Source organism: Mustela nigripes, chromosome 4 (genome assembly GCF_022355385.1).
Source record: "Mustela nigripes isolate SB6536 chromosome 4, MUSNIG.SB6536, whole genome shotgun sequence".
Classification (NCBI taxonomy): domain Eukaryota; kingdom Metazoa; phylum Chordata; class Mammalia; order Carnivora; family Mustelidae; genus Mustela; species Mustela nigripes.
This window is the reverse complement of record NC_081560.1, coordinates 181,844,795-181,861,458: the sequence shown is the minus strand read 5'-3', so window position 1 is coordinate 181,861,458 and position 16,664 is coordinate 181,844,795. Positions and strand designations below refer to the sequence as shown.

General features: G+C 50.8%; 1 long non-coding RNA gene across 1 annotated transcript in view; it reads left to right on the top strand.

Moving 5' to 3' along the window:
• Positions 1 to 9,045, top strand: part of LOC132016836 (uncharacterized) — an 82,337-nt gene extending 73,292 nt beyond the window's left edge. Inside the window, exon 3 of the long non-coding RNA XR_009404021.1 lies at positions 8,014 to 9,045. This is a non-coding gene — a long non-coding RNA (uncharacterized LOC132016836). The remainder of the gene's footprint in view (positions 1 to 8,013) is intronic.
• Positions 9,046 to 16,664: the final 7,619 nt, after the last annotated feature.

Here is a 16,664-nt window from a genome sequence, read left to right as displayed (position 1 = left end):
TGAATGAGAAAGGGTGTAGACACGGTTGGGTTGGTGAATTCCGAGTTCTGCACCACTGCCGCACAGAGAGGGGTCCAGGGACGGCGACACTGGCACCACGGGCGAGCTTGTTAGAAAGGCGGGATCTCTGGTCGCTGAATCAGAACCTGCGCTTTCTTCAGATTCCCAGGCGAGTGCTGCGTGCCCTGCGGTCGGAGAAGGCCGTCTTACCCGCATAACCAGAGGTGCTGGTCATAGGACTAACAATATGGGCTAACGCGTCTTGAGCGTTTGTCAGGGGCCAGCATCGTTCTAAGCACTTAGCATAATTGATTCTGTTTCATCCTTGCAACGTGCCGGATAGACCATTTTGTGGATGCCAAGGTTGAGTGAGGTTCAGGGAGATGTGGTGACTTCCACAAGTCACATGCGGGAGGATCAGAAGCCCGAGCTGGGACAGCCTCGCATACAAGCCCCCACGCAGAAAGCCCTTCCAGTTAGCTTGACTGCATGCGCCATATCAAGTTGGGGACTGTCCTTTGGATTAACCAGAGACGGACTCCTGGAGGCTAGGAGTGTACCCAGTTGAGATGAATGAGTCGGAACACACTTGGCCAGAGAGACACATGGTCCTCGAGGCCCCCACCTGCAGCCGCTCCAGACAGATGAGACCTCTCATCTCCACAGGCCAACATTTTGGCAGAAACACCAGCGCTCTGTGTAAGAAACCCCCCACCCCCACTCCTGGCAGACCTACCCCCACCAGGTCCACTGTGGCCCCACAAAAGGGTTAAATTAGGACTCAGCCACTACATAAATCTGTGTTTATCTGCTGCAAAGTAAGCTATTTAGGTTTCTGATTTACAATCCTCCGTTTTCATAAAAGTCAGTCATTCCCAGTAAAAGAATGTGGGTTAGATTTATAGGATCTGCGTTAGTCTTTAAAGCCCAAAGCTGGTCTATGACTCACTCCCTTTAATGTTTTTGCTCTAGTCCAGAGATATTCATGTGCAAAGAGAAAGATTCAGATCTCTGCCCTAAAAAATAAGACTTTTGGGGGGAACTAATTATAATGGCGTCAATTGTACTATGCTTGTAAACTTGCCCTCGGCAGGCCCCCCTGGAACCTGTTTTCCAAGGGTTTTATTCCACAATAAAATGTGCTCTGGTTTGCAGCTTGGCATACAAGACCTCCAGTGGTATGAGCGCATGTTTTTTCCTACCAAATTATTAGAAATAAACAGCCCACCAGTGGAAGGGCAGAAAAATTATAAGCAAGGAAAATAAATCTTGGAATGTTTGCATTTGGTGCCTTTAATAAAATCGGTCACTTAGCCCAACGGCCCAACTGGCGAAATGGAGCCAGCCTGGTATTTTTATTTTAACTTGAGTTTGTGTTTTGCCAGTGTAAAACGGGGTCAAGGCAAGGCACCATGGAAAAAGGCTTTGATGTCTCCTTCAAAAATATTTTGCACTGTGACTTTATGGTATTTCGTGCCCTCCTCCCCCTCCGCACCCCCAGCCCCCAGCCTGATGAACTGCATGTCTAACTCATGACCATCGCACGTAGTCAAATAAAGCCATCCCCAACAGTCCTCTTTCCGGGCCTCTCCCCTCCCCCCATGAAGTCAGAGTTCAAGGCAGAATGCTTAATACACAATAAAAATGCTGATCAAAATAATCAAATAGAATTAAAGAAGATGGAAGAAACTAGCCTTTTAAACTTTTTCCAAAGCCAACCCAAGGTAAGGGGCCCAAGTGCAAGCGGTGGGGAGGGAATGAAGGGCTCCCGGACTGGGCTTTGGGCCAGGTCTGGTCAAACTGCGTTAGGAGCGAAGGTTTGCCAGCGTGTGGAGAAGCGGAGAAGGAAGGGCTGAGAGGGTGACGGAGAGTGCTGAGCCCAGAATGCAAGCAAGCTCTCCTTCACCGTCTGCGTGAGAGAGAAAGGCGTGCTTATCTGTAGTATCTGCGCTTCTCTGTAGAGAAAAGTGCGCTTCTCTGTAGACTTGAGTTGTGTGTCAGCGTGGGCACAGGAGAGAGCGCGCGTGGTAAAGCAACAGACTTTGAAGTATCTGCTCAGTCATGGGCAGGATGGGTTTCCTGCGGGCCTGCAAAGCACGGGCTGAGGCCCCTCTAGACACACGGGTGCATGTGACCTGCCCTTGACTTTTTCCGAGACTAGTGCGGGAGCAGACGAGTTGGCAGAGGGTCTCGGAACAAGCAAGCAGCGCCCGCAGAACCTTCCAGATCGACCCTATGTGGCCCATTCATGTTTCGGTGGGGCTACAACAAGGATCCCGCCGGGCTTCTTCCTTAATTTGTCTGCATCTTCACCTGAGTGCCGAGCATTCTGGTAGGTAGGTCCTCCGGTGCTCTCGGAAATGAACAAGATACGGTTCTGGCCTGAGTTCTTGGCATGGAGAAGTATCCAGAGCCCTCCAGTAGGCCACAGAGAAGCAGATAAGGGCAGTAAAGAGAGGGAGAGAACATGCACAAATCCAGAAACCAGGGAAGGCTTCAGGGAGCAGGTGGCATTTCTAAGCCTCTTGAGGACTCAGTAGTGGCTCACCGTGGAGAGGGGAGGAGTGAGGATAATCCAGAAAGAGAGAAGAATGAGAAGAAAAGAAGCTTAGCAGTAGGAAGGTTGGCCTGTTTGGAAGGAGGCAGGAGCTCTTAACAGGTGCTTCTTGGAACATGGGAGGAGACCAGAGGTTAGGAACAGGAGCCCAGGCCAGGATGAACAGTCCTGTGCACTCACTGAGGAAACGGGACTCAGTCCTGCCAGTTACTGGAACCTTCCTTGACCCACCGAGTCTGCAGCTGTGTTCTTATTTGTGGCCCCAGCGTACCCAATCCCTCCCTCCGTATTACCGAACTTCTTACCCCACAGTGCAGCACCCTGTTTGTCTCCCCTATTGGATCGTGAGCCCCCAGAGCCTTGTTCACTGTTCCAATCCTAACTCCTAACACGATGTCTGGCACGTACTATTATTATTATATTTAAGAAATATCAGATGCAGAATGAATGTACTGGGCTTTTCATGCTGATGAACTGAAGGCCGGCAGCAGGGACATTGGACTTTGGGTTTTGGGTAGACTGGAGCAGAACCAGGACTCAAGGATCTGTTGGTGTTGGCCCGCAGCTGGGGAGTGTAGTCATTGGAGGCAGGAAATAGAAGGGCTCAGAATGCAGAGAAGTTTGGAAATGAGGAAGATGAGTGAATCCCTGTGAATGAATGAATGAATGAATGAATGAATGAATGAATTCAGTTAGGGATACGCTGCATTTCAAGTGTGCTGTGCCTCTCAACAGAGGCTTTGCGGTAGTCAGTTAGAAATTTAGTATAGAAACATCTGCACAGTGAGCTCCAAGAGAGACAATGCAAAGAAAAATCCACAACTAGAGCCCAGGAGGTTGGCTGTTTTGGGGAGATGGAACATCAGACACTAAATCTGGAATTCCCTTTTCTGTGAACCCTTCTCCTCTACCTATTTGAGTTGAAATCAGTTTGGATTCACAACACGTTGGCCAATTTTCCTCTGATGTTGTTTTGATCTTAGACCCCCATAAATTGGAGGTCTCTCTAGGCATTTGAAGTGCACCCCTCCTCCAGCACACTGGGAAGTAGCCCAGTTGGCAGAAACCTTGAACTCTGTGTCACATTGTGATAAACAGCCCTGGATAATGCACAGGCCTCCACTCTGTATGCTCTGCGCATTGGCTCTTTTGCAGGACACAAGCATTATGTACTGTGAGAAGCATCTAGAAGCAGGTGTTTTCTGCTCCATAATGGAGCTGGTTGATAGAATCCATGGGTAATGAACTGAGGGATTAGCCCTCTTAGCCAGGGAGCAAGGAAATAGAAATATAGTTGACTACAGGTCAGAAATGACAGTGAGAGGGGCGCCTGGGCGGCTCGGTTGGTTAAGCATCTGCCTTCAGCTCAGGTCATGATCCCAGGGTCTTGGGATGGAGCCCCACATCGGGCTCCCTGCTTGGCAGTGAGACTGCTTCTCCCTCTCCCGTTCCCTCTGCTTGTGCTCTCTCTCTTTGTCAAATAAATAAATAAAATCTTAAAAAAAAAAAAAAAAAGAAAAGAAAGAAAGAAAGAAAGAAAAGGGAACTGATAGTGAGGAAGCAAAATGGAGTGAATGGTGAATGGCCGGAGATGAATGTTTTAAAACAAGGAAAGATTGGCCTAACCTGAGCCTGGGAGGAGAGGGTGTTTCTGGAGATTCTGGGTAAGTGAGTCAGCAAGGAGAGGTGACAGACAAGACCCTGCCCAAGGAGCCACATCAGCGTAGATCCAGGGCCTCCACCTGAATGACCAGCCAGGAAGGGCCTGGTGTCCTTATTGGCAGGGGGTGGGGGAGCATAGAGTGGGTAAGGAGTGAGGGAAGGCTGTCCTGGACAAGGAATCCCACACGACTTAGAAAACAAGAGCTTTCCGTTAAGCTGACCTCTGGAACCTTCCGCCCAGGCCTCATCTCTAGCAAAACAATCTTTCCTCTGGGCAGATTATCTGGGGGTAGTGTGAGATTACTTGTTTACTCACCCCTGACCCTGAAGGGGAATACAGAACAGACTGTCCTCATCCCCGGTGGGGATGTCCAAAGTGCCCAGGGTGGCCTCAAGTATGTTTCCAATGTTACTCAAGAAGTTTCTGGAATCTGTGCCTCAAACCAGCTGCTCTGTTCTCCATGTCATGCTCTGGTAAGCAAAGGCTGCTGAGATGAACTGACCATCTTCTGCAGAGGATTTATTGACATTTCCAAGAGAAGACGTATTTTTACAGGAAGGATCCTTCCGGAAGTAAACAGCAGCGGCTCTTCTCAGGGGCCAGACCAGCTGACGTAGAGGCTTTGGCTATTGGAGTTGAGGTCACCTTAGCAGAATCTCCAGAGTCCCGGGGAACTTCTCCCTGGCAGGAATCATCGGCATATTTAAATTTAAATATTTAAATATTCCTTTAAAAAGGAATTTTTTTATACATACCATAAAACTACCATATAAACCATTTTAAAGTGTGTGATTCATTGGTATTTAGTATGTTCACAACATTGTGCAACCATTACCACTATCTAGTTCCAGAACCTTTTCATCCCCCCGAAAGGAAACCATGTATGTATTAAGCAATCACTCCCATTCTATCTCCCCACAGCCCCTAAAAACCACTTATCTGCTTCTTGTCTCTATGGACTAGCCTATTCTGGACATTCCATATAGGTGAAATCATATAATAGCAGTATGTGGCCACATCTGTCTGCCTTCTTTGACTTAGCACCCCTTTCCAGGGCTCATCTCTGTGTAGCATCTACAAGGACTTCATGTCTTTTAATTGCCCAGTGATATCGCACTGTATAGCCAGCACACGTTTTGTTCATCCTTTCATTCATTGACGTACATTTGAGTTGCCTCCACCCTTTGGCTGTCGCGAATAATTCTACTAGTAAACATTCATTCTAGTTTTTATTTGAATGCTTGTCTTTAATTCTTTGGGATATATACCTAGCAATACAAGTGCTGGGTCATATGGCAAATCTATATTTAACTTGTTGAGGAACTACTAGACAGTTCTCCGCAGTGGCCATTCCATTGGACGTTCCCACTGGCAAGGAATGAGGGTTCCACTTTCTCTACATTGTCACCCATGCTTGGTTTTTTCATTTTGTTTCCATGATAGCCATCCTAGTGCGTGTATCTCACTCTGTTTTGATTTGCATCTCCCTTCGGATAAGGATGGTAAGCATCATTTCATGGGTCTGCTGGCCATATTTTCTTTGGAAAAATGCCTACTCAGATCCTTTGCCCATTAATTAATTGGGTTCCTTTCCTTTTTATTATTGAATTGTAACAGTTCTTCATATACTCTGGATATGAGGCTCTTCTCAGATATCTAATTTGCAGATGCTTTCTCCTGCTTTATAGGGTGTCTTTTCACTTTCCTATTAGTGTTCTTTGATGAGCCAAAGTTTTTCATTTTGATGAAATCCATTTATCTATTTTTTTCCTTCTGTCAATTGTGTGTGTGTTTTTTGTTTGGGGTTGTTTTGTTTTGTTTTGTTTTGTTTGGGTCATCTACGAGTCTACTGATAAATCCAAAGGCACGAAGACTTGCCCCTAAGGGTTTTATAGTTTTAGCAGCTATATAGTTATGTCTGACAGGAACTTTTTCTTTTCTTCTTTTTTTTTAATTTTTTAAAAGATTTTTATTTATTTATTTGTCAGAGAGAGAGAGCACAAGCCGGGAAAGCAGCAGGCAAAGGGAGAAGCAGGCTCCCTGTTGAGCAAGGAACCCAGTGTGGGACTCTATCCCAGAACCCTGAGATCATGACCTGAGCCAAAGCCAGATGCTTAACCTATAAGACACTCAGGCATCCCTGACAGGAACTTTTTCAAGAGGTGTGTGCAGTGTTAAGGGAAACCAGTGAGGAAGGGAACAGGACCTTAGGGCAAGGCAGCCAGGGGCACTGTTACGATCTCTAAATCTGGGGACAGAAGAGGGAGAGGACCAGTGGAGCCGAGTCTGCAACTGAAGAGGGGAAGGGACAGACAGCCAGGCGCCGTGTGATCTGGGAGAGGGATGCACCCAACCACAGCCCACCACCGAGAGAAACTGGGGGATCTTCTCTGTTTTCTGATCTTGGCTGATACTTCCAATGGTTAAGCCCCACCAGAAAGGAAAGGACAAGGGAGACACTAGATGCAATTGCTATGGGTCAACCTCCAGGGGCAATGAGCAGTTTGGAGGAGGTGAGGAGTATAAAATCCGGGCGCGGGGTGGGGGGGGTTGGCTAGCGAGATCATAGCCTCCAAAGATCTGGTGGTCCTAATCCTCAGAGCCCATGAATACATTGCCGCTGTGCTTAAGGAGCTTGAGATGGACTGATTGTTCTGGGTTGGCATAATGTAATTACAAGAGTCCTTATAAGGGAGGGCAGGAAGGTCACTGTAAGAGTTTGAAGATGCTACTGCCTTGGAGATGGAGAAAAATGTCATGACCCAAAGAGTGTGGGAGGCCTCTAGAAGCTAAAAAGTCAAGAAAACAGATTCTTCCTTAGAACCTTCAGAAGGAACGTGGCCCTGAGGACTCCATAATTTTAACCCAATGAGACCCACTTTGGACTTAAGACCTCGAGAACTGTAGGATAATAAATACGTGTTGATTTAAGCTATTAAGTTTGCAATAATTTCTTCTGGCAGTAATAACTAATGTGGGAGGGGCAGGTGGCGTTTCTGTGTCCCTCCCTCTGCCTGGGGAGACCTGGGGTCACCAGTCCTAGAAGGACTCCAGGCGACCACATTTACCTTCTCTGAGAAGACGGCATTTCACAAGTCTTGGTCGCTGCTTTCTCTAGAGGGGAAGGCACCGTAACTGTCCTTGGTGATCGAATTACCCAGAATTCACTCAGAGAGTAAATTTCCTCTGAGGGATAGAGATTCAGAGATTTAGTCTAGGAATTGGGTTTTACAGAATCTGGTAGAAAATTCTGTGCAAGCTGTTGCCTCTGGTGTTGAGCCTGAAGTGGATTTTAGGTTAACCAAACCAGCAGGGAGGGAGGAAAGCTGATGTGAGGTGTAGGAGAGAAGGAATCAGCTGGAATCCAACAAGGGAGCTGGAACCCAAACCTGTCTCCCATGCAACTTTGAGGACATGGGTGCCCTGTCAGAGGAACTGGACACTGAGCCACAGAAGTCATAGGCACCCAGTCCAGGACTGGAAGACATTGAATGAGGAGACCCAGAGGGCACTGACAAAGCTGCCCCAGACCAACAGAGTGCCCTATACCAACCTTCAAGGGCATAACATGGCCACTGCTCCATTGTGTCTCCCAAATTTCCTACAGATGTGTCCTGTGGTCAATCTGAACGCAGAGCCATATAGAAAAGGGACTTGTGGGAATCATGGTTGAGTCTAGGTAGGTTAGTATGTTTCAAATCAGTGGTGTGAAAGGGTAAGCATTTATTAATGCTTTGCAGACCCCCACTCCGTTATGTCATTCAATCACCTTGTGATTATGTCTGTTTCACAGGCAAGGAAACCACAGGTCAGGAGGACAGACCTTCCCACATCATGTAGCTACTCCAAAGAAGATACACAAATGGCCAATAGGAGCATGAGAAGATGCTCAGTGTCCTTATCTACTAGAGAGAGGCAAATCAAAACCACAGTGAGAGGCCTTTTCACACCCACTAGGATGGTTGTAATTAAAAAAAGAAAAAATAGATGGACAAACCCTGTATTGGGAAGGCTGTAGAGAAGTCACAACCTCCGTGCACAGCTGGAGGGAAAGTAAAGTGGGACTACTGCTTTGAAAAACAATCTGGCAGTTCCTCAAAATGGTATATGCATTGAGTTAGCATATGACCCAGCCACTGGACTTCCAGGGACAGGAGAAATATAAGTGTATCCAAGTGAAATGTAGCACACAAATGTTTTTAGCCGCCTTATGTGCCAGAGCCGAACAATGGGGCCAACCCAAACATCTGTCAATGAATAAATGGGTAAATGTAAGATGGTATATCAGTGCACTGGAATATTACTCAGCCATAGAAAAGAAGGGAGAAGTGACAGGCAACAACGTAGAAGAACCTTGAAAAAATGAGGCTACATGAAAGAAGCCGGACACAAATGTCTGCCTAAGTTACAGTTCTCTCGACATGAAACAACTATTGCCCGCAAATCTATGGAGACAGAAAACAGACTAGTGGTTGCTTAGGGCTGAAGGGTTAAGGATGAATGGAGAACAACTGCTAATGGGCAAAGGTTTTTTCACTTGGGGTAATAAAAATGTTCTACAATTGATTGTACAGATAATAGCACAACTCTGTGAATGTACTAGAACCCAGCGGACTGCGTGTACAAATTACATGGGTGGATTGCGTGCTGCATGTATCTCAACAAAGCTGTTTTTAAAAAATCATGCCAGGGTGCCTGGGCGGCTCAGTCGTTAGGCATCTGCCTCAGGCTCAGGTCATGATCCTGGGGTCCTGGGATCGAGCCCTGCATCGGGCTCCCTGCTCAGCAAGATGCCAGCTTCTCCCTCTCCCGGTCCTCCTGCTGTGTTCCCTCTCTCTCTCCCTCTGACAAATAAATAAAATAATAATAATTTAAAAAAAAATCATGCCACACACAGTAAGCCAAGCACAAAAGCCAGCCAGGGTTGTCCTGACTCCAAAACCGTGCTCCCCCTCAGGAAAAGCAAATTGCCTAACTGGGTAGGAGGGTCATCCAGTGAGCTTGTCACACAGATTCCCCGGTCCACTGTGTCCAGTTGAGTCGAGGCAGTGAGGCTGGGAGTGGGGTGGGGGGTGCTCCATGCTTAAAAACATCCCACTGGGTGGAGGGCAGGTGGTCTGCGGCCGCGGCTGGACAACCATGGTCCCTGGCTCTGCGCCTCACAGCTCGCCACGGACCTTCGTCGGTGAGCACGCAGGTGAGCAGAGGGAAAGGAAGGAAGCAGAAAGAGAGAGACACGGAAGCTCATGGGCCGGGAGGTGTGTCGGAGGGAGATGCTGTGGGGGGCCGGGTCAGAGAGCCGCTCACGGGAGGGCACATCAAAGAGAAAAGGAACGTCAGAGGTGTGTGGAAATTTCTCCAGAGGGGAGAGAGAACAAACACATCCTGGTCAAGTTTGCCACCTGCCTGGGTCTTCCGGAATGACTCGCTTCACGCTCAAGTGTAATCCTTGAAAGGAAGAGAATTTCAGCGAACTTGAGGTAACCCATTCTCTGGGGCTTCTTTTTGAAGAACTAATCTGAACAAGCTTGGAAAGCACCCAGCGGTGGTTAAATTTCAATCTTTTTGTGCTGTTACATCTTTGTTCCCTTTACCTTCTCCTTGAAGTGGAAGTGATTGATGCTTGAGTAACTTTGGCTGTTGAGTAATGTTTATTCAGACCGCAGGGGAACAAGATAGGGTTTAAGAACGAGGTGGGCACGTTTCCTTTGAATGGCACAAGTTGAGGCTTTGAAAGTCAAGTGTATTCCCAATTGCACAGTATAATAACGAGAGAGGGGCCAGTGGGTAAAAAGTCTCCTGCAGACAATCCGTGTGCAGAACTCAAGTGCAGCTCAAACACTATCCCAAAGCCACCTGAGTCGAAGTCCCGGGTCATAAATATTGACTGGGGCCTGGAACGTTCTGAGGATATCTTAGGTCTTGCGGTGAGCACTTTTGACCTCGGAACTGGAGGCTGTGAGGAAAGAGGCAAGTCCTGTTTCCATATTTCAGACCTTCTGCAGGTAGTGGTGGTCCCAGCCTCACCTGGCACCTCAGGGGTCTGTGGAGACTAGCGAGAAGAAGGAACCTCCCCTGAGACACCCGTGATGATGGTGATCGCCTCCCAGCACCTCCATGTGTGGGCTCCTTCCTGTCCCTTGGCTCCAGTGGGCCAGTGGTACAGCCAACAGGGCTCAGACCCGTCCAAAACACACCCAAGGATTTGGCTTGGCACGCTATTATTTGATCTCAAAATCCAAAAATATGCAAGCAAAAGCGGGAAAGAGTAATTGTCCTCATTTTGCTAGGGTGGTCTAATAATTGAAATTGGTCCTCTTTGAACCTCCGGGTTGGAGATGGAGTGAGAGCCCTACATGCTCCAGGGAAGCAAAGTTAAGAGTTTTCTGAGCTCTCGGTTTGGGCTCCATTGATAAGCGTTGGTGGTGCTTGAAATGGCCCTCTCCTTCTGGGGGGCGCTGCAGCGGTGGAGGGAAGAGCTGAGGGCCTCTGCCTATTCTCCCCAAGAGCTTCCAGAAGGAATGCCCCCCGGCACCAGCTTGAGTTTAGCCTGGGATGCCTGTGTTGGGCTTCTCACCCACAGAACCGTGAGACAGGCTAGTGTTGTTTCAAGCCAGGACATTGGGACTATTTGTTACCTCACCAACAGAAAACTAATATACGGGTTAGGATCATGGGTGTACGAGTTCTTTGACAAGCGCTGTCTAGATGGAAACCGGAAGGGTCCCTGTTGCTCAGAGGCCTGGAGGGCTGGGGACATCCGCCGAGTCGACACCACATCCCCACAGATGAACGTGTCAGACTCGCCCTCCCTCTTTGTTTAGGCTCCTCTCCGGATGGAGAAAACTCGCAGAGACCTCGGTGTCCAACGTCACCCCTCCTGCACCCACTGAGGCACGTAACTTCGTCCCCAGCAGAGGGGAGGGCCTCGGGACAGCTGGGGTCCTTGGCCTTAGCCAGAGGTTCTCAACCCTGGTGTCACATTAAAAGCACCCAGAGACCTTTGGAAGCCTGCCAGTGAGCGGGCCCCCACCTCGGAGACACCGATTGGCCTGGTCTGTGGGGCGGCCTGGCCCCGAGCACCTTGTAAACACTCCGGCAGCAGCGGCCAGTATGGGGAGAGCTTGCGGGGGGCTGGGGAGAGCTGGAGAGAGCTGGGGGGAGCTGGGGGGCTGGGGGGTGCTAGGGGAGGTGGGGGAGCGGGGGGAGGTGGAGGGGCTGGGGGGGGCTGGGGGGGTTGGGGGGGCGGGGGGGAGCTGGCCAAGAGAAGCCACCTCACTCATGGGCCATGCGGGAGAGTTGTCCCCCTCACTCTGGGGGACTCCGGTGTCCGATTTCTCCAGCCCCTGCAGCCTGGCTGGCGTCAGTTTGCCCGCTAAGCCAGCTCCTCCCAGACAGGCAGGCTCAACCATAAATTTTAATTCAAAACTTTTCCTTTTTATTATTTTCAAATGCTCAAGGCCCTCAATGCGATGCGAAATTTCTCCCCTGCTCTGACCTGCAGAAGAGCAGGGTTTCCCTGCCAGTTCCCCTTCCACAAGGGGTGCCCCCTGCCCCCCGCACACATACACATGAAACTGGTGATTCTTTGCATCTGTGGATACTGTTCCAGCGCGAGGCCAGTGACTTCACCCAGCTAAACTCTTCGTGTGGCGGCTCCTTCTCTGGGGCCAAATGGAAAGCAAATCCGGATAATCGTGGGTAATGTCAGTGCGCCGGCAGGGGCTCAGGACTCCGCCTGCACGGGCCGCCTCCTCAGGGAAGCCCAGGAAACTTGTCCAGGCACGAATGGCCGCTGCTCCATGGCCCATGAGCTCACCTGCATGCCTGGGCCGATGTGTGTCTTGACTGCGCGCCTGAAGCCGCCGTGTGCCCAGCGGGGACCGAGCGCTTCCCACCTGGCCTCCGGCCTAGAGTACAGGAAAACCTCAGCGGAAGGCTTGCGTCGCACCTGGAGACAGTTCCTGGTTTGCACCCCCCAACCCATCCTCTGGGGTGCGAGCCCAAGCATGGGATGGTCTGTCCTTGAGATCACGCTGCCCCAGGGAGGGACCACTGTTGGCCCAGAAATCCTGGGGAAGTCACATTGCTCTGGTGAGCCAGAGAAATCGGATCCAGTGGGTCTAGGGCCTGAGGTTCCGTGTTCCGAACAAGCCCATCGGGGGCTGCTGACGCTGCCTGCTCTGGGGTGAACCACACTGAGAGACAGTAGGGCCTGGGGTGGGGGGGGGGGGGGTCGGCTCTGACCGGCTCTAGAGCTGGGTCCCAGCCCAGCTAGAGCTTCCATGGAAACATCTCTAGTGTAGAGGCGGGAAGAGGAGCCCTAGAGTGCGTGGAGGGATGCATAGCGGCTGTCCCCGCACGCTGTGGCTCGCGGGTAGCAATGATGTTGCCAAAAAGCCATCAGCAGAGGCGACCTCCCACCTCCCTGCCCTCCTTGCCAGACTCTACTGTGCAGCAGGGAAACCAGAGTCTGTTCCCTTGTCGGCTCGCTCTGTGGCTCCCGGAGGCGAGGCCATCCTCTCCCAGAGGCTGGAGCAACCCTCCATCAGGGGATGGACCACCTGTCCGGCCTGAGCCCCTGGCTGGCCTCCCACCCGCTCTCAGGCCCGAGCCCAGGGACACCCCGTCATCTCAGAGCCCCAGCCACAGACACTTCCTCTGTGTGGTCTCCCCAACTTCGGCTAGAACTCTTGTGCTCTCCGGGTCTCAGAATGCTTCGTACCCCTGCCCATCTCTGGAGCTTTCCTTGGGGTGCTGTCCCTGTCTCCCCTGCCAGCCTCTGGGCACCTCAAGAAGACCACCCGCCAGGCCTGTGGCCGGCATCCAGCCGATGCCTGCTCAAGACGGACATCCTAACGAGACAGGGAAGTGCCACCCGGTTTAGCTCAAGGGGGCCCAGCGGGCAGGGTGGAGAGTTACTGCCCGGAGTGGAGGGGATGTCCAGCTCTCGCGCTCACTCTGACACTCCCCCTGCTCCTTCCTCAAGGAAGAAGCCCCATGTCTGCAGCCAGTCCCATGAGCGGGGCCAGTTGGTGGGAACCTGATGCTGAGGGTCCCTTGACGAGGATGCGTGTCCCCAACAGTGAGGCCAGACCGCTCATGTTGGAACACGTCTCTGTATGAATACTGAAGTCAAGTGAGGGTTGATTCTCAATGTGAAATGGTCTGTAGGCGTTAAATTCAGCAGGAATTCCTTGTAGTTCTTTTACTCCCTCTCTTTGAAGGAGGGGTGTGGCTTAAGACTTTCCCTAGGGTCCGGGTCCTAAGTAAGCCCAGTCCCTCTAGAGGTCCTGCAGACACCCCCAGGCTGGGGATCGGGGGCCGGGGGGCTGTGGGGGCTCAGGGGCAGGGAGGGAAGCCTTTTCTCCTCTTCCGTTGTCTTCTCAGTGGAGCAGCAATGTGCCCGTCTAGAGCAGCTAGTGGCTTCTCTTTCCTGCCTCCGAGCTGACCTCTTCCTCCAGCTCCCTCCTCTCCCAGAGGGAAGGGAGTTCCCTTCAGGGTAGCTCAAGCCAGGAGCTCAGGGACAACCACGGGGAAGTCCTGACCAAGAAATCAACATACTGTTTGACAGCGGCCCTCCGGGGGCGATTATACAACTGATCCTGGGTGTTGTACAGCCCAAAGCCCCTTCCAGGGGCCTGGCTGGTGCTGGCCAGAGTGCTCATGCCGGGGGGGCTGTCGGCCCCCACCCCACCCGCAAGTGTATGAGTCCCTCTAACCCCAGGTGTCTTCAATGCCCGGCCCCTGCCCGGCGCCCCAGGAAACACACCTGCAGCCTGCAGCCTCCTGACCTGGGCTGGGCCAGGCAGGTGCGTGCTCCCGGCGCCCCGCCACTCCACATTCCACCGCGCCTCACCTCCGGGCTGGCTCAGACAAGCCGCTACCCCCATCCCCCACCAGCTCCGGATGCCCAAACAGAGGCCTCTCCCTCTCCTCAACTGAGCGTAATTGCAACCTGAATGTGTGTGTCGGGAGGGTCCAGGGAGAGCGTGTTAACAAGCCGGGAGGCTCCTGCTCTGAACGCTTTGGCAGTCAGGACTCGGGCACCGTGCGTAAGGCCGAGAAGCAGAGAGAGTGTAGGGACGGAGCTAATTAAGCTGTAAACCATCCCCAGAGCCCCAGTGCATTTGTAATTACGCTCTCTGATCTCAGAAGCCCCTCGGGCACTCCGGGAGAGCTTGGGGTGGGGGGAGGAAGGGGGAGCCGATGATTGAGAAGTTCATCAGGGCTTTGAGAATGGATTTTCATGAAACTGACATTTACACCGTTCTTGGAGAATCTGCTCCCTGAAAAGAACCATAAACCATGCCTAATTCTGCCACGTGATCTGAGGAGCTCCAATCGGCCGGCCCCAGGGGGTCCTGACTTGTTTTATGTAGGTCAGGGGACCCCTGTGTGGTATGATTTTGGAAGCCCCCCCTCCCTTGCTCCTGCCCACGGAAATACCCCAGCTCAGCGCACTGGTGCTGAAAATCGTATAGCTGTTTAATTCTGGTGCTTTTAACATTGCCAAAACCCAAATATAGTGGCTTGCCTTCCCCACGCTGCACCTCAGTGGGAAGGAGAGTAACCCAGTTTTAAGGGTGGGACCACATTGCGGTAGTCCCAACCTGTCCTCTTTTTTTGAACAGTCAACAAATCAAAACACGATCTAATACTTAGGTCTGATTTTTTCCTGTGGGTAAACTGAGGACCCGAAAGAGCTGGGGACCTCGTTCGAGAGCACACAGGCAGAAAGGTGGCAGAGCGGGAACGGCAGCCAAGTCTGGCTTCAAATCTAGCAGACTCTGCAGTTTCTAAGAAGCTGAGTGAAAAAGAAGAAGCTGGAATGCTGAGGACTTGTCAAGCATCGTCCTGCAGAGGCCGGGACTGGGGAAGGCTTCGATCCACAAACGGCAGGAGCCCGAAGTCGGCTTCCATGATCACCTTTGGTCATTTTTCGATTTGTTGATTGTTAGAAAAAATCCAGGCTGGGGACGTAGCCTTGCTACAAAGGATAAATTACAAGCAGAAACTCTCACGCCGATACGCTGGCATCTGTTAAGCCCATCCTCTCGCGCAGCAACTGGCCCTGCGGACAACTGACTCGGGTCTGGGCTGAGCACAGGTTCCTCCAGAAACCCCTTTCCCCAGACAGTCCCACATAACTAAATAGCAGCAGCTCATCTGGGCTCAACCTTTGAAGAAAACCAGATAATACTGGGCTCAACCCAGTTTAGGCAGCGACTATTTCTTCTAAAAACAAAGAAGGAGACAGACAGAATTCCTGCCTGAATCCGTTCACCCTGCCCCTGCGGCCAAGCCCCGGGAATTCTGCCCTGGCGGGGAAGATTCAGACAGACCTCAGCACTTTTCTGAGAAACGGGGATTTGGGCCAGAATCTCCTCCCATGATTCTGGTTCCCAGAGCGGCCACAAGGCACGTCAGCGGGAGCCGGCCCTCCAGAGCCTTCCAAGTCCCCGGAGCAAAGCTCGGGAATCTTGAGACTTTTTTCTATTTTTACTACAAATCATAAAGGAGAAACAACTAATTTTTCATCAAGCTTTACTGTGAATTGAAGAGTTGAGGAACACAGCCCGGTCCCTGGCATCAAGTAAGCGCCCCCAAAGTTGTCATTATCAAAAGAGTACGTTTCTGGCTATCAAGGTAGCTCTCTCATTGTAAACAAACTTGTAAAACCCTGAGACGTACAAAGACGTCATTAAACTCATCTATAATCCAAACTCCCAGACACGGCACCTTGTGGATCTATCTCCTTCCAGATCTTTTTCTACCTGTAAACTCAATGTATCGATCATATAGACTTGGTACGTCGATATCACACACCGTAAGTGGAACAGATCTACTCGCAAAGATGGGATCGCGGCGTAGGTGCTGTTTGACTCCAGTTCCGCTGTGCGTCCTTCCATAAACCCCTCTTGGTGGTAACAAGCATTCTGTAATAACATAACAGCTCTCCGATGAGCATCCTTGCACAAGGACGCACATCCTTGTCCAGCCTTCAATCTCTTGCCTGATGATTTTCTCTGGATAATTCCCAGCAATTGGGCTGTCAGAGTTAAAGATTTTAGGGACGCGGTGTCCAACTGTCCTCCAGAAGGAGCACACCAGTTTCCCTCCTGACATCTTTTCGGGTGTCAACAACACCTTGACATGCATTGATCCTCACTATTCATGGGTTCTGAGTTTTTGTATTCACAAGAATTGGTCCAAAAAGTCTCTATAGAGAAGACAACCCAAACTTTTTATCTTTTCACCTGTGATCCCCCTGGTACATAGTAAACACTCAATAAATGCAGTGCATCTTGGATGAATAGGAAGAAAGTCAGAGGTGGTTATACAGTTTGGACCCCGGGCCAAGATCCTGGGGTTTTGTTTTCTCTTTTTTTAACCGGTATCTTTCCCTGTCCTGCCTTCAGCTGGTTCTCACAGGCATCTCTC